The sequence below is a fragment of the Physeter macrocephalus genome, chromosome 12 (assembly GCF_002837175.3).
Source record: "Physeter macrocephalus isolate SW-GA chromosome 12, ASM283717v5, whole genome shotgun sequence".
NCBI classification, from domain to species: Eukaryota; Metazoa; Chordata; class Mammalia; order Artiodactyla; family Physeteridae; genus Physeter; species Physeter macrocephalus.
The window spans coordinates 56,615,790-56,633,479 of NC_041225.1; the positions used below are offsets into that span (position 1 = coordinate 56,615,790).

Sequence of the window (17,690 nt, forward strand, 5' to 3'; positions counted from 1 at the left end):
GTTTTTGTATCCATTCAGCCAGTCTATGTCTTTTGGTTGGAGCATTTAATCCATTTACATTTAAAGTAGTTATCAATATGTGTGTTCCTATTACCATTTTCTTAACTGGTTTTTGTTTCTTATTGTAAGTCTTTTCCTTCTTTTGTGTTTCCTGCCTAGAGAAGTTCCTTTAGCATTTGTTGTAGAGCTGGTTTGGTGGTGCTGAATTCTCTTAGCTTTTGCTTATCTGTAAAGGTTTTAATTTCTCCGTTGAATCTGAATGAGATCATTGCTGGATAGAGTAATCTTGATTGTGGCTATTTCCCTTTCATCACTTTAAATATGTCCTGCCAGTCCCTTCCGGCTTGCAGAGTTGTGCTGAAAGATCAGCTGTTAACCTTATGGGGATTCCCTTGTATGTCAATATGTCAATTGTTGCTTTTCCCTTGCTGCTTTTTTTTTTTTTTTTTTTTTTTTTTTTAATACGCGGGCCTGTCACTGTTGTGGCCTCTCCCGTTGCAAAGCACAGGCTCCAGACGTGCAGGCTCAGCAGCCATGGCTCACGGGGCTAGCCGCTCTGCGGCATGTGGGATCTTCCTGGACCGGGGCATGAACCCACATCCCCTGCATTGGCAGGCGGACTCTCAACCACTGCGCCACCAGGGAAGCCCTCCCTTGCTGCTTTTAATATTTTTCTTTGTATTTAATTTTTGATAGTTTGATTAATATGTGTCTTGACGTGTTTCTCCCTGGATTTTTCCTGTATGAGACTCTCTGTGCTGCCTCGACCCAAGATTTTGGATCATGTTTACTATCATTACTCTGAATTCTTTTTCAGGTAGACTGCCTATTTCCTCTTCATTTGTTTGGTCTGGTGTGTTTTTTACCTTGCTCCTTCATCTGCTGTGTATTTCTGTGTCTTCGCATTTTGCTTCACTTACTGTGTTTGAGTCTCTATTTCACAGGCTGCAGGTTCGTAGTTCCCATTGTTTTTGGTGTCTGCTTCCAGTGGGTAAGGTTGGTTCAGTGGGTTGTGTACACTTCCTGGTGGAGGGGACTGGTGCCTGTGTTCTGGTGAATGAGGCTGGATCTTGTCTTTCTGGTGGGCAGGACTACGTCTGGTGGTGTTTTTTTGGGTGTCTGTGAACTTATTAGGATTTTAGGCAGGCTGTCTGCTAATGTGTGGGTTTGTGTTCCTGTCTTGCTAGTTGTTTTGCATAGGGTGACAAGCACTGTAGCTTGCTGGTCATTGAGTGGAGCTGGGTCTTAGCGTTGAGATGGAGATCTGTGGGAGAGCCTTCACTGTTTGATATTACATGGGGCCGGGAGGTTTCTGGTGGACCAATGTCCTGAACTATGCTCTCCCACCTCAGAGGCTCAGGCCTGACACCCGGCCAGAGCACCAAGACGCTGTCAGCCACATGGCTCAGAAGAAAAGAGAGGAAAAAGAAAGAAAGAAAGAAAGAAAGAAAGAAAGAAAGAAAGAAAGAAAGAAAGAAAGAAAGAAAGAAAGAAAGAAAGAAAGGAAGGAAGGAAGGAAGGAAGGAAGGAAGGAAGAAGAAAGAAAGAAACAAAGAAAGAAAGAAAGGAAGGAAGGAAGGAAGGAAGGAAAGAAAAGAAAGTTATTAAAATAGAAAAAAATATTTAAAATGAAAAAGTAATAAAAAAAGAGAGAGAAAGAAAGAAGAGAGCAGCCAAATCAAAAAACAAATCCACAAATGATAACAAGTGCTAAAAACTATACTAAAAAAAAACAAGAAAAACAAACAAAAAAAGAACCCGGACATTCAGAACCCTAGGACAAATGGCAAAAGCAAAGCTGCACAGACAAAATCACACAAAGAATCATACACATACACACTCACAAAAAGAGAAAAAGGAAAAATATATATATATATGTATAAAAATAAAAACTGGAAGAGAGCAACCAAATCAATAAACAAATCTACCAATGATAATAAGCTCTAGATACTAAACTAAGATAAACATAAAACCAGAAACAAATTAGATGTAGAAAGCAAACCCCAAGTCTACAGTTGCTCCCAAAGTCCACCTCCTCAATTTTGGTATGATAGTTGTCTATTCAGGTATTCCACAGGTAGCAGGGTACATCAAGTTGATTGTGGGGATTTAATCCACTGCTCCTGAGGCTGCTGGGAGAGATTTCCCTTTCTCTTCTTTGTTCTCACAGCTCCTGGGGATCAGCTTTGGATTTGGACCCGCCTCTGTGTGTAGGTCCCCTGAGGGCATCTGTTCCCCACCCAGATAGGATGGGGTTAAAGGAGCGGCTGATTAGGGGGCTCTGGCTCACTCAGGCCGGGGGGAGGGAGGGGTATGGATGCGGGGCGAGCCTGTGGCGGCAGAGGCCAGCATGACATTGCTACAGCCTGAGACGTGCCGTGCGTTCTCCCAGGGAAGTTGTCCCTGGATCACGGGACCCTGGCAGTGGCGGGCTGCACAGGCTCCCGCGAGGGGAGGTGTGGATAGTGACCTGTGCTTGCACACAGGCTTCTTGGTGGCTGCAGCAGCAGCCTTAGCGTTTCATGCCCGTTTCTGGGATCTGTGCTGATAGCCGTGGCTCATGTATGTCTCTGGAGCTCGTTTAGACGGTGCTCTGGATCCCCTCTCCTAGAGCACCCCAAAACAATGGTCTCTTGCCTCTTAGGCAGTTCCAGACTTTTTCCCAGACTCCCTCCCGGCTAGCTGTGGCGCACTAGCCCACTTCAGGCTGTGTTCACGCCGCCAACCCCAGTCTTCTCCTGGCTTCTGACTGAAGCCCGAACCTCAGCTCCCAGCCCCTGCCTGCCCCAGCGGGTGAGCAGACAAGCCTCTCGGGCTGGTGAGTGCTGGCTGGCACCCATACTCTGTGCGGGAATCTCTCCGCTTTGCCCTCTGCACCCCTGTTACTGCGCTCTCCTCCGCAGCTCTGAAGCTTCCCCCTCCGCCACCCGCAGTCTCCGCCAGTGAAGGGCCTTCCTGGTGTGTGGAAACTTTTCCTCCTTCACAGCTCCCTCCAACTGGTGCAGGTCCTGTCCCTATTCTTTTGTCTCTGTTTTTCCTGTTTTCTTTTGCCCTGCCCAGGTATGTGGGGAGTTTCTTGCCTTTTGGGAAGTCTGAGCTGCCAGCATTCAATAGGTGTTCTGTAGGAGTTGTTCCACATGTAGATATAATTTTGATGTATTTGTGGGGAGGAAGTGATCCCCACATCTTACTCCTCCACCATCTTGAAGGTGCCCCCTCATTTTACTTTCAAGTGAACCTGACAGCTAACATCCTAGTCAGGAAACAATTTTTTCAGGAAAGAGGTGTGAGAATTAGGGGATTCAAGAGAGGTGAGATGGAGACCCAGTCCAGGGTGTTCAAGCTGACATCAGAATGTGGGGTGTCTTTCAGCAGGGGAGGGGCTGTCGAGTCTGAGAGAGTGAGCCACATTCAGCATGGAGATTTAGACCAAGCTAAGGCTGCAGATGGACTCAAGCATCTCCCTGATGCACTCAACAGGAATTTTCCAAGGACCCAGCAAGTGCCATTGACCCCTCTGTATTCAAGGTTGACTGGAGAATCAGTAGCTAGTGTCTCTTTCATAGTCTAAACTTAATGTTAAAGGAGGTGAGTGAACAATATTCCAAGAGCCACAAAATTCCAACAGGCCAGCAGGCATGAAATATGTCCTATTCAGCAGGCAAGGCTTCTGCCTGCGAGGGATTTATAGTAAAATACAGCAGATGAGAGAGACTCACATGTAATCAGCAGAAAGCTAGCGCTTGGAAGAGTTGTACTTATGTGTAGGTGTGTATAAGCTCCTATTTCTAGAAAGGCCATGGCTTAGGTTCTTTACAAATAGTGCACCATAAATGGAATTGTCCCAAACATTGCTGTTAGTCCCAGTTTTGATCTGAAAGGTAAAAAAGAACTTGAAAAAAAATCCAGACAAACAAACAAAAAAAACCTTGTGACTTATCAGAATTTTGTTAAATGTTCTTTGGCCAGGAGCAGTCATACATGATGCAGTGATGTAGCTTATTACTCATGATTTATTATTTGAAGAAGAAAAGGGCAAAGAAGTTGTTCTCTGTTAGAACTCTGGCAAGAAAATACAAGGTCTTGCTATGCCCTCTTAAAACAACTTCCTGAAGAACAGAACCAAAACCACAAACAGCACTGCAGCTCAGACCATTTTTGCCCAGCATTTCCGATAATATTATGCTAATTCTAATCTGCAACACAGATTACATTACAAGGTGTAACAAGAAGCAATCAGTGTTTATAAACTACGTTTTCTCCTTAGCCCTGCCTGACACTGTGCCCCAGAGGTGGCAGGAACCTCTGGGTCTCACATCAGAGATGGCAGGCAGGGACTTAATATGGTGCCTGATTGCTGAAGTTCTGCTAACGAGCACTGATACTAACCTGTATAGAATCTGTGTCTCGTATATAAGGTACAGGTATTTGGAGTTTTCTACTAATCTGGGAAAGAGAGGCCTCCAGAGGTGGGAGAGTGCATGCTGATTTTATTCAAGCATGTTAAATTGTGTCCAGCATATAGTAGGCTTTCAATAAATATATGTTTTTAAGTGATGAATGAAATACTACTAGGGCACAGATGCATGTATATGTGTGTGTGTATATACAGGTACACACTCATACATATATAAGCATATATAATTCATACATACGTATATATAGGAGTTGGCTTACACACTTATGGAGACTGAGGAGTCCAGACCCAGGAGAGCCAATGGTATAGTTCCAATTCAAGTCTAAATTCCAGTCGAAGTTTGAGTCTGAAGGCAAGAGAAGATCAATGTCCCAGTTCAAAGAGAGTCAGGCAGAGAGGAAATTTGTTCTTACTCATCCTTTTATTCTGTGCAGGCCTTCGATTGATTAGATGAGGCCCACCCACACTGGGGAGGACAATCTGCTTTACTCAATCTACAAATTCAAATGTTAATCTCATCTGGAAACACCCTCAGAGACACACCCAGAAATAATGTTTCAACAAATATCAGGGGCACCCTGTGGTCCAGGCAAGTTGACACATATATATTCTCCAAATCCCTTACCCATCCTACTCCCATTTTAGGACAAGTTGCATGAACCAAGCACCTTTTCTGTGACTTTTGTAAGGAATGAATGCATTTGTGAGGCTGAAGTGGATGGTTTAGATCAAAATTTTCTGGGCACGAAGCTAATTGGCACAAAAGTAGATTGGTGATTTCTGACAGCATTCAGTGCCTGCCGGATACACTTGATTAGTTGGTACTGTGCCCTCTTAATCATCAACCACACTGTAATACTAGGATAATCAAACCAATGTCAGAGTGTGGGATGCACAGAGGACAGGTAAAGGGCAGAGTCTGCACAGGTGGCTAGATCAGAGAGCAGAGAGGTGGGCTAAGCAGAGGCCGCAGTTAATAGGAAACATCTCAGCTAAGAGTTTTCAACTGGAATCACCTGAGGAGCTTTAACATCTGCCCAAGCCTTCCTCCAGACCAATTAAACCTCTTGGGACGTGGGAGGTGGTGGCACCAAAGTGTAAGTGTTTTTAAATGTTCCTCAAATGCTTCTAAAGTGCAGCCTGGATGGAGAGTCCCTGTTCTGGGGTCCCTGTTCAATCAGTTCTTTACTAGAAGAGAGTGAGGTGGATCCTTTGTGAAAACCAATTCAGTGGAGAATAGTGGTTCCCAAACATGACTGCACATAGGAATCACCTGGGGAAGCTTCAAAACCCGCCTATGCCTGGGATCCACCCCCAGAGGTTGTGATTGAATGGGTCTTTGGAATTTTAAAGAGATTCCCCAGAAATGCACAATCTCTAGCCCCACTCCAGATCTTAGAATCAGAATTTGCATATAAATTTTTTAAAAACTGTGGTAAAATACAGTTATCCCTCAGTATCTGAAAGGGATTGGTTCCAGGAACCCTGCTGATACCAAAATCTGCAGAGGCTCAAGTCCCTTACATAAAATGGTGTGGTATTTGCATATAACCTACACACACCCTCCAGTATATTTTAAATCATCTCTAGATTACTTAGAATACCTAATACAATGTAAATGCTATGTAAATAGTTGTTGGTGAGTGGCAAATTCAAGCTTTGCTTTTTGGAACTTTCTGGAATTTTTTCCCAAATATTTTCAATCCACCTTTGGTTGAATCTGTGGATATGGAATCCATGGATATGAAGGGTCAACTGTACACATAACATAAAATTTACCATCTTAATCATTTTTAAGTGTACAGTTTAATACAGCTAAGTATATTCACATTATTGCGCAATCAGTCTCCAGAATTGTTTTCATTTTGCAGAACTGAAACTCTGTATCCATTAAACAACAACTTCCCATTCTCCAGGCTCTGTGTGGGATGCACTCTGCAGGCCTGCAAGCTTTGTAGTTGCCCAGCCTTGAAACTAAAGAAAGAGCCCGGAGACAGTGACAGAGGCATCCATGATTTATTGGACAGAGCATCTTACACGTCCAAAACAAGGGTCCTGGAACGACACCTCACCATGTATGGCAGATGGCAGGTAGAACATGGCAGCAGCCTTTGTTACTTGGGGAAGGAAGCTACCATTTATAGCGGGAATTGATGTCAGGTTGACTTATCAGTTACCAGGGAAACCAGCAGCTGAGACACATCCCTCACAACCCGTCAGGTCAACAATTATCACGAGGGTGGCTGTTGTGGTCTAAGGATTAGAATCATCACTAGCTGGGCAGGGGGTGAGCACGTTTCACATGAACAGAGTGTAGGTGCTGCAGTGACTGGTCGAGCAGGGGATGTACAAGAGAGAGTGAGAGAATAGCCATCTTGAGTGGCCTGACCATACACCACCATTCTACTTCTCTTCTCCATGAATTCGACTATTCCAGGTACTTCATATAAGTGAAATCATACAGTGTTTGTGTTTATGTGACTGGCTTATTTCACTTAGCTTAATGCCTCAAGGTTTATCTATATTGTAGCATGTGTCAGAATTTCCTTCCTTTTTAAGGCTGAATAAAGTTCCATTGTATGTATATACCACAGCTTATTTATCCATTCATCTGTCGGTGGGCATTTGAGTTGCTTCCACTTCTTGGTTATCATGAATAGTGCTACTATGAATATGGGTGTACAGATATCTCCTCGAGACCTTGCTTTCAGTTCTTCTGGGTGTATCCAGAAGTGGAATTGCTGGATTATAGAGCAGTTCTATTTTTAAAAGTTTCAGGACCCACCATACTGTTTTCCACAGAAGGTGCACCACTTTACATTTCCACCCACAGTGTACAAGGGTTCCAGCATCTCTCTTTTCTTGCTAACACTTGTTATTTTCTGGGTTTTTTGTTTGTTTGTGTTTATTTTTGATAGTAGCTATCCTAATGGGTGTGAAGTGCAGAATCTGCATTTTAATCAGATCCGCAGGTGTTGGTGTTTGGTTACAGTTTGAGAAGCTGCTCTACTGCCCAGGCTGGTTCTCTGGCTGGCACATTGCCTCCTTAACATGCATTCTCCCATATTTGGTAGCATTGACTATGGTGTTGTGTTGTCAATGTTCATCTGGCTTCCAGTTTTCTACAAATGACTATTATGGCTTGATCCTGTTCAACCTCTGCTCTTTGCACTATTGTTCTTTGGCAGCTTTGGTGAAAAGTGCCCTCTGGGCTCATGTATAGAGGGTTTTTCCATCCAGGGGGAAGCTGAGTCCTGCTCCTGAGGTCCCATGTGGTGTAGTCTCTGCAAGGACACAGAATAAAAAGAAACAGCCCAAATAGGCCAAAGCAATGAAGAGGAAGTCCAACTTTACCTTAGAGTTGCCAAACAATTTAAAAAGGAATGAAGGCCAGGACACCCAGCAGCATTTCTTGAAGCCCCTTTCATCTTTCTTCTCCAGTTCTCTCTACTTGCACAGTGCTCTGGGGCTCCCTGCACTCCTCCTCCTCCATCTCTCTCTCCTTCTTCTTGCCTACTGTCCTCCTTGCCTCTATTTATTGGTACATCTGTCCGGTCTCTCTTCATAAGCAGATCCTCTCCTTAAGTTTTTACCTTTTCTTCCTCCAAGGCTGAATCCCTAGAGTTCTGGAACTGTTTGGGAAAGCTGCATACTTCTCCAAGGGCGAGGGAGGGACCAGTGGGCAGAGAAAGACAGCATTTTCTATGTGTGTATGTGTGTGGAGTGAGGGTTAGGTGGAGACTGAAAACTCTTGTTCATGGCTGGCTTGCACATTTGTCTCCTCTACTGGATTGTGAGTTCACCAAGGGCTCCTTGTCTTACCCCATGTGTATCTTCTGTCATAGTCCAGTTTCTGATCCACAGTGAGTGTTCATATATGTGCGACAGATTGGTGGCCTAATCTAGGTATAGGGGAGGAACAAAATTCTTTTTCTCTCTACCCCCCTAGGTTCTTCAGCTGGGGCTCTGCAACTTAGACTGACACAAGACAGATTAACAAGAGAAAACAAACAGAAGCTTATTAACCTGTGCATACACATGGGAGTCCTCAGAGATGAGTAACTCAAAGAGGTGGTCAGAACTTGGGCTTATATTGCATCTTAACAAAAGAACAATACATTTTTAGAGAAATGACAGGACAAAGGAAAGGGGCTTTGAGTTTCTGGTGGTGGGGGGAAATTGGGGAATGTAACTATATAGAGGGACTAGGAGAAGATAAGGGCTAATTAGTTAAGTTTGTTATGTAGATTCCTCTGATGCTGTCTCTAGGCAGATAAGGGTCTAGGGTTGTCTCTAATGGTTAACTTCTGTCTTTCCTGGAAGAGAGGAGAGAGGGGGAAACTTTACAAATTTTTATCCTGCTTTTAGGCAAATAAGGGCAGGGCAGAGAACTTTTTTTGTGTCTTATTCTTCTCAACTGTCTTCAGCTCAAAATAATCAATTGTCAAAGTGGCATATTTCAGGGTGGCATATTCTGTTACTCTCCACAGATAACCTAGAGTCTATGTGTTCATTATGCTACCAGCTCTGAAAAAGGGTCCCACAATACTCATGTTACAGCATCACCTAGGATTCACTGCCTTCCTCCCCAGTGTCACAGAAATAAAGCTTCTCAAGGGCCTCAGTGGCTCTTATATCCTCCAGCATGTAGCTGACATTCTCAACAAGACTCCTTGATGGAGATGATATTTTGAAAATTCAGAATCCAGCAGATCCCTCTGGAAGTGATCTTTCACTGCTGCCTCTCATCTATTAAATCCATGCTTGTTTCTGACCCAGAGCTGTGGGTACAGATCTTCTTTCTTATTCATAAGCAGTATATTCTCAAAATTGATTCACCACTATATACCCCTGCTCCTAATGACAGATGCTAGCTTTTCCTTGTCTTTCCTGCTTTTGAACATGGATATTAATCTGTGGACTAAACATTAGGAGAAGTGCACTGTCTCCATAGCACATGAGTGACCTTCTCCTGTGGTCCTCAGGAGGCTGGACCTAGGAAAGAACTTCAATATTCACCAACATACTAAGCTGTAAATATCACACTGTTTGTTTAACTTGTAACATTAATCTTTCTGTGACTCTAGGCATAAAATAAGGAAAATACCACAACTTACTACAGCAAGTCAATGGGCCAATGAGATGGATGCTGTTATGTTTCAAAATTGTGCCAAGCTTATGTTGATAAAGTGACTTTCTTCTGGGAATCTAAAAAACAGTGCCTATGGTTCTAATCCCGTGTGACTCCGACTTTGTTTTAGATTTACATAAAACAGGAAATTGACCCAATGTGGCCTCATTTGTCTTCATAACTCCTCTACTGATGGAATTTATAGTGGGTGTAGTGTTATTATTCTTTCACTACTGAGGTCTAGAGAGATTAAGCTTTCAGTTAAACTAGCAATTTCTGTATGTGTTCCAGAACCAAGAGAAAACGAATAGGTCTGTGGCTATGTCTACATCAAAAAACAAAACTTTAAAAATTGCTGTTATATGGTGGAAATGAGGACATTTTGCTAATCAAAAGCAGTTGAGTCTCACAGACTGAGTCTATTCAAGGCTTGGTTAGAATTGACTTGTCAGTCTCATGGAACAACTTGTCAGTTCAGCCTAACCACCACTTTGATGGATTAAAAAGCCAAACAAACTTAGAATGTTTGAGTGATCTACCATCTAAATTGACTGTGTGTGGACCAGCAGCATGTAGAATGTTAAAATTAATACAGTCTTTCTAATCACCTTCAAGAAAAATAATCTGACTCCAAATTCTCATTCTTGGGCGTTTATCTTATAGGAAAGGCCCAAATAGCTCCAAATCCTTCTTTCCACATCCATTGAGTACAGTGTGAATTTTGACATGGTCCGTATTTCTGTTAGGAGTTTTGGGGGTGTTTTTGTTTTTTTACATTTTTATTGGAGTATAGTTGCTTTACAATGTTGTGTTAGTTTCTACTGTACAGCAAAGTGAATCGGCTATATGTATACATATATCCCCTCTTTTTTGGATTACCTTCCCATTTAGGTCACCACAGAGCATTGGATAGAGTTTCCTGTGCTATACAGTAGGTTCTCATTAGTTATCTATTTTATACATAGTATCAATAGTGTATATATGTCAATCACCATCTCCAAATTCATCCCACCCCCTCTTCCCCCTTGGTATCCATACATTAGTTCTCTACATCTGTGTCTCTCTTTCTGCTTTGAAAATGAGATCATCTCTACCATTTTTTTAGATTCCGCATATATGCATTAATATATGATATTTATTTTTCTCTTTCTGACTTACTTCACTCTGCATGACAGTCTCTTGGTCCATCCACGTCTCTACAAATGACCCAATTTTATTCCTTTTTATGGCTGAGAAATATTCCATTGTATATAGGTACCACATCTTCTTTATCCATTCCTCTGTCGATGGACATTTAGGTTGCTTCCATGTCCTGGCTATTGTAAATAGTGCTGTAATGAACATTGGGGTGCATGAGTCTTTTTGAATTATGGTTTTCTCTGGGTATATGCCCAGGAGTGGGATTGCTGGGTCATATGGTAGTTCTATTTTTAGTTTTTTAAGGAACCTCCATACTTCTCTCCATAGTGGCTGTATCACTTTACATTCCCACCAACAGTGCAAGAGGGTTCCCTTTTCTCCACACCCTCTCCAGCATTTATTGTTTGTAGATTTTTTGATGATGGCCATTCTGACTGGTGTGAGGTGATACCTCATTGTAGTTTTGATTTGCATTTCTCTAACAATTAGTGATGTTGAGCATCTTTTCATGTGCCTCTTGGTCATCTGTATGTCTTCCTTGCAGAAATGTCTATTTAGGTCTTCTGCCCAATTTTTGCTTGGGTTTTTGTTTTTTTGATATTGAGTTGCATGAGCTGTTTGTATATTTTGGAGATTAATCCTTTGTCAGTTGCTTCGTTTGCAAATACTTTCTCCCTTTCTGAGGGTTGTCTTTTCGTTTTGTTTATGGTTTCCTTTGCTGTGCAGAAGCTTTTAAGTTTCATTAGGTCCCATTTGTTTATTTTTGTTTTTATTCCCATTTCTCTAAGAGGTGGGTCAAAAAGGATCTCACTGTGATTTATGTCATAGAGTGTTCTTCCTAATTTCATTCTTTTACATGTAGCTGTCCAGTTTTCCCAGCACCACTTATTGAAGAGGCTGTCTTTTCTCCATTGTATATTCTGGCCTCCTTTGTCATAGATTAGGTGACCATAGGTTGTTAGGAGTTTTGTTTAGGTCTTAGTACAGGAAACCTGAAATAATAATACTTATACAAGATAGAAGTTCCTTTTTCTCACATGTAAAAGAAGCATAGAGAATTGGTGTAGCTCAGAGGCAGGACATGAAGATTCATTGCCTGTGGGTGAAAGCAAATTGCTTCTGGTATTTTAGGCTTATTGTGATAGAGAGAAAAGCATTTGTAGCCGTAGTGACTGCATACTAGATGGCCAGAGTGCTGTCAGTTTGCTTCAGTACAGACAGCTTTAGGTAGAGTGGTAGCAACAGAGGTTACTGATTAAGCTTTTGATAATCCACTATCATGCTCTAAGATCCATCTAGTCGCTACACATGTTAAGCAGGTGAGTTAAAGGAGGACATAATAGAAATCACCCATTCCTTTAGGTTTTTTTGATGGTGGAGCTCATTTCCAGACTTCTCTTAAAAATATAACATTACCTTTGGTTTACTATTTTCTTAGGAAGAGACAGTCACAATAGTGGTCACTTTGGGTCAGGAAGCCAATGTGAAGATTCTGCTATCTACCAGATTTATCCGTTCAGACTGTAATTCAGGAACTAGGGCAAATAACCAGAGGTTGGATTAACAGAAACTTTGTTCCCACCATGAGATGGACTTGGACTCAAACTTCATTTATCACCAGATCCCCATAGGTAAGGCTCTGCTCTGCACTTGTGTGGGGGAACAGTGACATTCTGGGTCCTTAAGGCTTAGCACAAATCCAAAGCCATGTCGATAATTTGTGAAAGGTATATTTCCCTTTCTCTAGTACACAGTTACGTTGGTAAATGTATGCAGGTACTTTTGGTGAAGGGATAGAGGAAGACTTTCATAGGTTCTTACAATGTCCTTCCTCAAGGTTTCTCCTTTTCATTCACTGAATTGAGAGTCTGGATATTGGAAAATAGGCCAAGATTCTCTAGTGATGATTTAAGTCAGGTATGATTTAAGTCTAGGTTCACCAGGCTTAGAAAATTTTTCAGTTTTACAGGTCAAGTACATCCCTCATAGGCTGCCTATCTAGTTCAGTTTTAGAAACACCGTCATCAGTTAGCCACCATCAAAAGATCCCTGGAAGTCAAATCATCTGCTATTATAATCACTGCATCTACTCTGTTTCTGGCGCTTAAATCCTGCTATTTAGTGTCTGCCCCTCTGGACATCCATCAACCCTGCTGAAATCAGGGAACTAATTTTAATAGCAGTATCTCCCACCTTCATCCCCAGAGTACAGTTGAAATTCAACAAAGCACTCTCCAAGAATTCTGGTTCTCTCTTCATCAATGTTTTCTCCAATGGCTTAGAAAAGGGAGTATCCCTAGTCTTAGTTTCAGTATATGCTAGGTATTTTGTATGATAAATCCATTCCAATATTTTTATCTCCTTAAGTCTCTGGAGTCATAGCATTTCAACTTCCTTCAGTGCTAGGCCACAGTGGAATCCAGTTTTCAGTTGACCAACCGAGTTAACAATTGGCTCAAGCTAAGGAGAATGAATGCAGAATCTCTGGTTAGTGTATCCATGCTAATAATTTGGCCCATAAAATTATGTTTCTGATAGAATACCCAATATATTGTCTAGGCTTTTGCCAATATTAATTTTAGCAAAATTTTGCAATTCTTTTGGCATGTGAATCTTTTCCTTCCACGTTTGACTTTTTAAATTGGCCCCTAAGGACATGCTAGATCTTGAACTAGTTACAAGTCTGCAGGGAATGAAGGATCACAGGTGTAAGGCAGGAGAACTGGAATTGCCGTAGGCAATAACTGTCTCAGATGAGGTCACTATATGATCTTCAAGTGGGGCCCCATGAGCATCTTTAGACAGGGGAGGAGGACTGCTTCTTTTGGTAAGAGAGGTGCAATGGAGTTTGAGGGTACTCAGAATCATCTGGATCCTCCCAAATGCCCCCATTCTGATTCTTGTGGCTCCCTTTCCCAAATAATGCCCTGACTTTCATATATGACATCTAGTGAGGACATGAATTCAACCTTCATTGAAATTCAGTAACAGGCCAGATCTGACTCTGTGTTTGTTTTGCATTTGGCCATGACAGTCCTGTGACTATAAGAGATAAAAAATTCCTTTAGGGCTTCCCAGGTGGCTCAGTGGTTGAGAGTCCGCCTGCCGATGCAGGGGACACGGTTTCGTGCCCCGGTCCGGGAAGATCCCACATGCCGCGGAGCGGCTGGGCCCGTGAGCCATGGCCGCTGAGCCTGCGCGTCCGGAGCCTGTGCTCCGCAACGGGAGAGGCTGCAACAGTGAGAGGCCCACGTACCGCAAAAAAAAAAAAAAAAAAAAAATTCTTTTAGAGGAGTCCTAAAAGCTCCCTGTTTCTCTAACAATACTTTAGTATGAGAATTATAAATTCTTTAGCCTGTCTTCATTTTTCAAAGCTCACAGAAGCTAACAGAGGCAGCCATCCCAACCCCTATTTTTATATTCCTTAGCCCCATGTAATAAGTGGGAAAACAATCAAAAGGGAAGCCAAAATTTGGCTCAATAGACACTTGATTCCAAATGACAAAAGATAGTCATTTACATTGCTATTTTACCATCTCACATACCATGGGTTACTAGTGTCCCATCATTTAATGATATCCCAATACTTATTCCAAGCCCAAATAGGTCAGATAAGTCAATCTAATGTTCCATGTCCTTGAAATCTGTTGATTGCAACCACTTATAGTCCAATTTTTGTGTTGGTCAGAGTTCTTTATTTGTAATCAATGAATTTTCTCTGGTTACTTTAAGCAGAAGGGAATTTATTTGGGGATATAGAGCTTAAAGAAGCATTACAAATGTTGAAGAAACAGACTTTAGGTAAGCTTCTGGGAATAACCCCAGTGTGCTCTTCCACATTCCAAAACGACCTTCCAAAGGAGTTACAGCATCTGCTATGATCAGGAAGCCACCACACTGCTGGTTCCAGTCCATGCCAGGAATATGAATGCCTCATGCCGTGCCTCTTCCCTGTACAAGTCGGTTTTGAATCAGTCTAATACGGGTGCGTCTGATTGGTGGAATGTGAATCACCCTAGGTATCCTGCACAAGAGCTGGGACATACAAGTTTTTATTTGTTTATTTGTTGTTGAGAAGACAGGAGCTACAGAGTGAAGAACTATCAAAATGTTAAGAAGGTGTTCAAAATATTTTTGGACATCTGAGAAGGAGCCTGGAGAATAGAAAAGGGAAGAGCAATAGGAATTTACTTCTTGGATTGGATGGTAGGCCCACAAGGATTCGTTATTTATTTATTTATTTTGGCTGCACCGTGCCACTTGCAGGATCTTAGTTCCCCCACCAGGGATCGAACCCGCACCTTTGGCAGTGAAATCGTGGAGTCCTAACCACTGGACCGTCAGGGAATTCCCAGGATTTATTATTTTTCTACTACTTTATAATGAATACATATGTGTATTAGTCTAGCTTCTCCAGAGAAACAGACCAATAAGATCGTTCTATCTATGTATCTATGTATCTATGTATGTATGTATGTATCTATCTTTCTATCCAGAATTATCCTATGTGAACATGGAAGCTGAACGGTCCCAAGATCTGCAGTCGGCAAGCTGGAGACCCAGGAGAGCCAATGATAGAGTTCCAGTCTGAGTCTGAAGGCTAAAGACCAATGTCCCAGCTCAAACACCATTAGGCGGAGGGTAAGAATTCTTTCTCACTCAGCCTTTTACTCTACTCAGGCCTTCAAAAGGCCCACCCACAAGGGGGAGGGCAATTGGCTTTATTCAATCCACCAATTCAAATGCTAATCTCAACCAGAAGCACCCTCGCAGACACACCCAAAAGTAATGTTTAAACCAAATATCTGGTCACTCCGTGACCCAGTCAAATTGACACACATCAATTTTATATATATATCAAAGAATACTATTTTCATTATGAGATATAAAAAAGGATTTGGGGATAACTACAAGTGACTGATGGCCACTACAAAATGTAGTCCCTGTTCTTAAGGTTTTGACTGAGTTTAAGTGTAAATGCTTGGGGAAGGAGCAGTTTTTTAAGTTGCTATTAGTCATTTGTATCTTGGTTTGAAGGCAAATGAGTGGGTTGTTGAATGGAGTTTGTAGAGAGAGAGAGAATATAATCTAGGTATTTGAGGAGTGGAAAGGTTGAGGGAACCATTAGAGGAATAAAGGAGGAAAGAATGGAAGTTTGAGGGCTCAAAGACAGATTTCTGCTGTTTCACATTTTGGTTGGAACTGTGCTAACTCCTGGCACTTGCTTGAGGTAGTTTTCATTTTTATTTTTTCACCTTAAAGGATATTGGAATTTTCATGGGACTTCCCTGGTGGTCCAGTGGTTAAGACTCTGCGCTCCCAATGTAGGGGGCCCTGGTTCCATCCCTGGTCAGGGAACTAGATCCTGCGTGCTGCAGCTAAGACCCGGTGCAGCCAAATACATAAATAAATATTAAAAAATAAAAATAAAGAAAAAATAAAGGATATTGGCATTTTCAGGCGTCAACAGATTATTTCCAATCTGTTATGTATCTATTGGTATGCCCAGTTTTCATTTTTTCATATACATGGCAGGACTCTGAATTAAAACTTGCTTTTCCAGCCTGTCTTTCTGGTTCTCGGGGTATTAGTCCACACTATTAGAAAGCACAGGTGGGGTCATATACTTCATTATCTGCTGCTATTTGTTTCAGTCTTGGATTGGAGGAGCCAATGAGCAGAAATTGCACAAGGGAACTTTCTTCAAGCCTTCAGTTTATGAATAATGCATAACTCGCCGTGACTCATCAAAAGCAATGGTAAACAAACCCCCAACAGTTGGCCACCTCCTCAGCAATCCACAGACAGTGGTCCCACCCCTTGCAAACTGTGAACGGCAATATTTGAAGGTAGCAATGGAAATTGGTGGTGCTGGTTTATCTTTAGCATCGCCCATATGCTTATTGGCACACAGTTAAGTCAGAAAAGTGACTGAGGCAAGCAAAGAGAAAAAGGTGTCCCAACTACTAAGGTATCTGGAATCTGTAGAAATGCAAGCTGTTCCCTATCCTACCCTACATAAGTGCTCTTTCCCTGATCTTTTTCCTGTTATAAATGGGGAGCCCCACCATTTTTATAGTCTGACAGTCTTGGCTTCAAATTCTGCCTCTGCTGCTTTTGAACTTTATGTCCTTGGGCAAGTTACTTAACTTTTTTTTTGAATTTTTGAATTTTATTTTATTTATTCTTTTATACAGCAGGTTCTTATTAGTTATCCATTTTATACATACTGGTGTATATATGTCAATCCCAAGTTACTTAACTTTTCTTCTTTTATTTTAGTCTCTTCTCATCTTTCAATCCTTGCCTCCTTTCAGTAAGAAGGGATAGTAGCAAGACTTATCTCTAAACACTCAGGGCTCTTAATTATGAGCAACAGCAGCTGACTCATGCTGATTAGGCAGAAAAGATATTGGGTAGCTCACAGAGCAGTTGGCAAGGCTAGAGAAGCAGGCTTAAGGCTAAGCTTCTGGGGTCAAGGCCTGAAACTACGCTGCAGAAGTGACCCAATAAGGAAGCTGCTGACCCTGCTTTCCCCCAGAGCCCAGAATGGCTGCTGGGAATGCACACTCTACTGGAGCTCTGCCAGCACTGATACTTCTGGGCCAGGAACTGTTCTTGCAACAACTGGTACCCCAGAAGACTGGATGCCTCTGCCACCACCCTTGTCAGCAAATGGGTCCCAGGTATCACCTCCTTCCTCTGGTTCATCTTTTCTGATTAAACTGTTGCCTGGGAGCATCTTAGTGGCAGACCCTAGGCGTCATGCCTTTGCTCTATAGCTGCTGAGGTCTCTGGGGAAGCAAATTCTCTGACTTGACTTTAGGGAGGTAGACGTCATAATAAGGCAGGGAACTGCCCAAACATAGCAAAACGCACAAAAGGTGAGAGGCAAACCGAAAACATGACGTACATTCTCTCTCAAAGTGTGACGAAGGGCTTCCCTGGTGGCGCAGTGGTTGAGAGTCCGCCTGCCGATGCAGGGGACACGGGTTCGTGCCC

The 17,690-nt window shown here is 42.3% G+C and overlaps 1 protein-coding gene across 13 annotated transcripts in view; it reads left to right on the forward strand.

The window, feature by feature from the left end:
- The window catches only part of TMEM178A (transmembrane protein 178A), a 262,811-nt gene that overhangs the window by 111,410 nt on the left and 133,711 nt on the right, over positions 1-17,690 (forward strand). For 12 of the 13 annotated variants that reach the window (XR_008618885.1, XR_003682285.2, XR_008618886.1 and 9 more), the window contains one exon: positions 15,185-15,329. The gene's annotated coding sequence lies outside the window, so the exon portion shown is untranslated. Of the gene's footprint in view, positions 1-12,281; positions 12,320-15,184; positions 15,330-17,690 lie in introns of those variants that run through there. The other variant, XM_055089143.1, reaches the window with a different exon arrangement.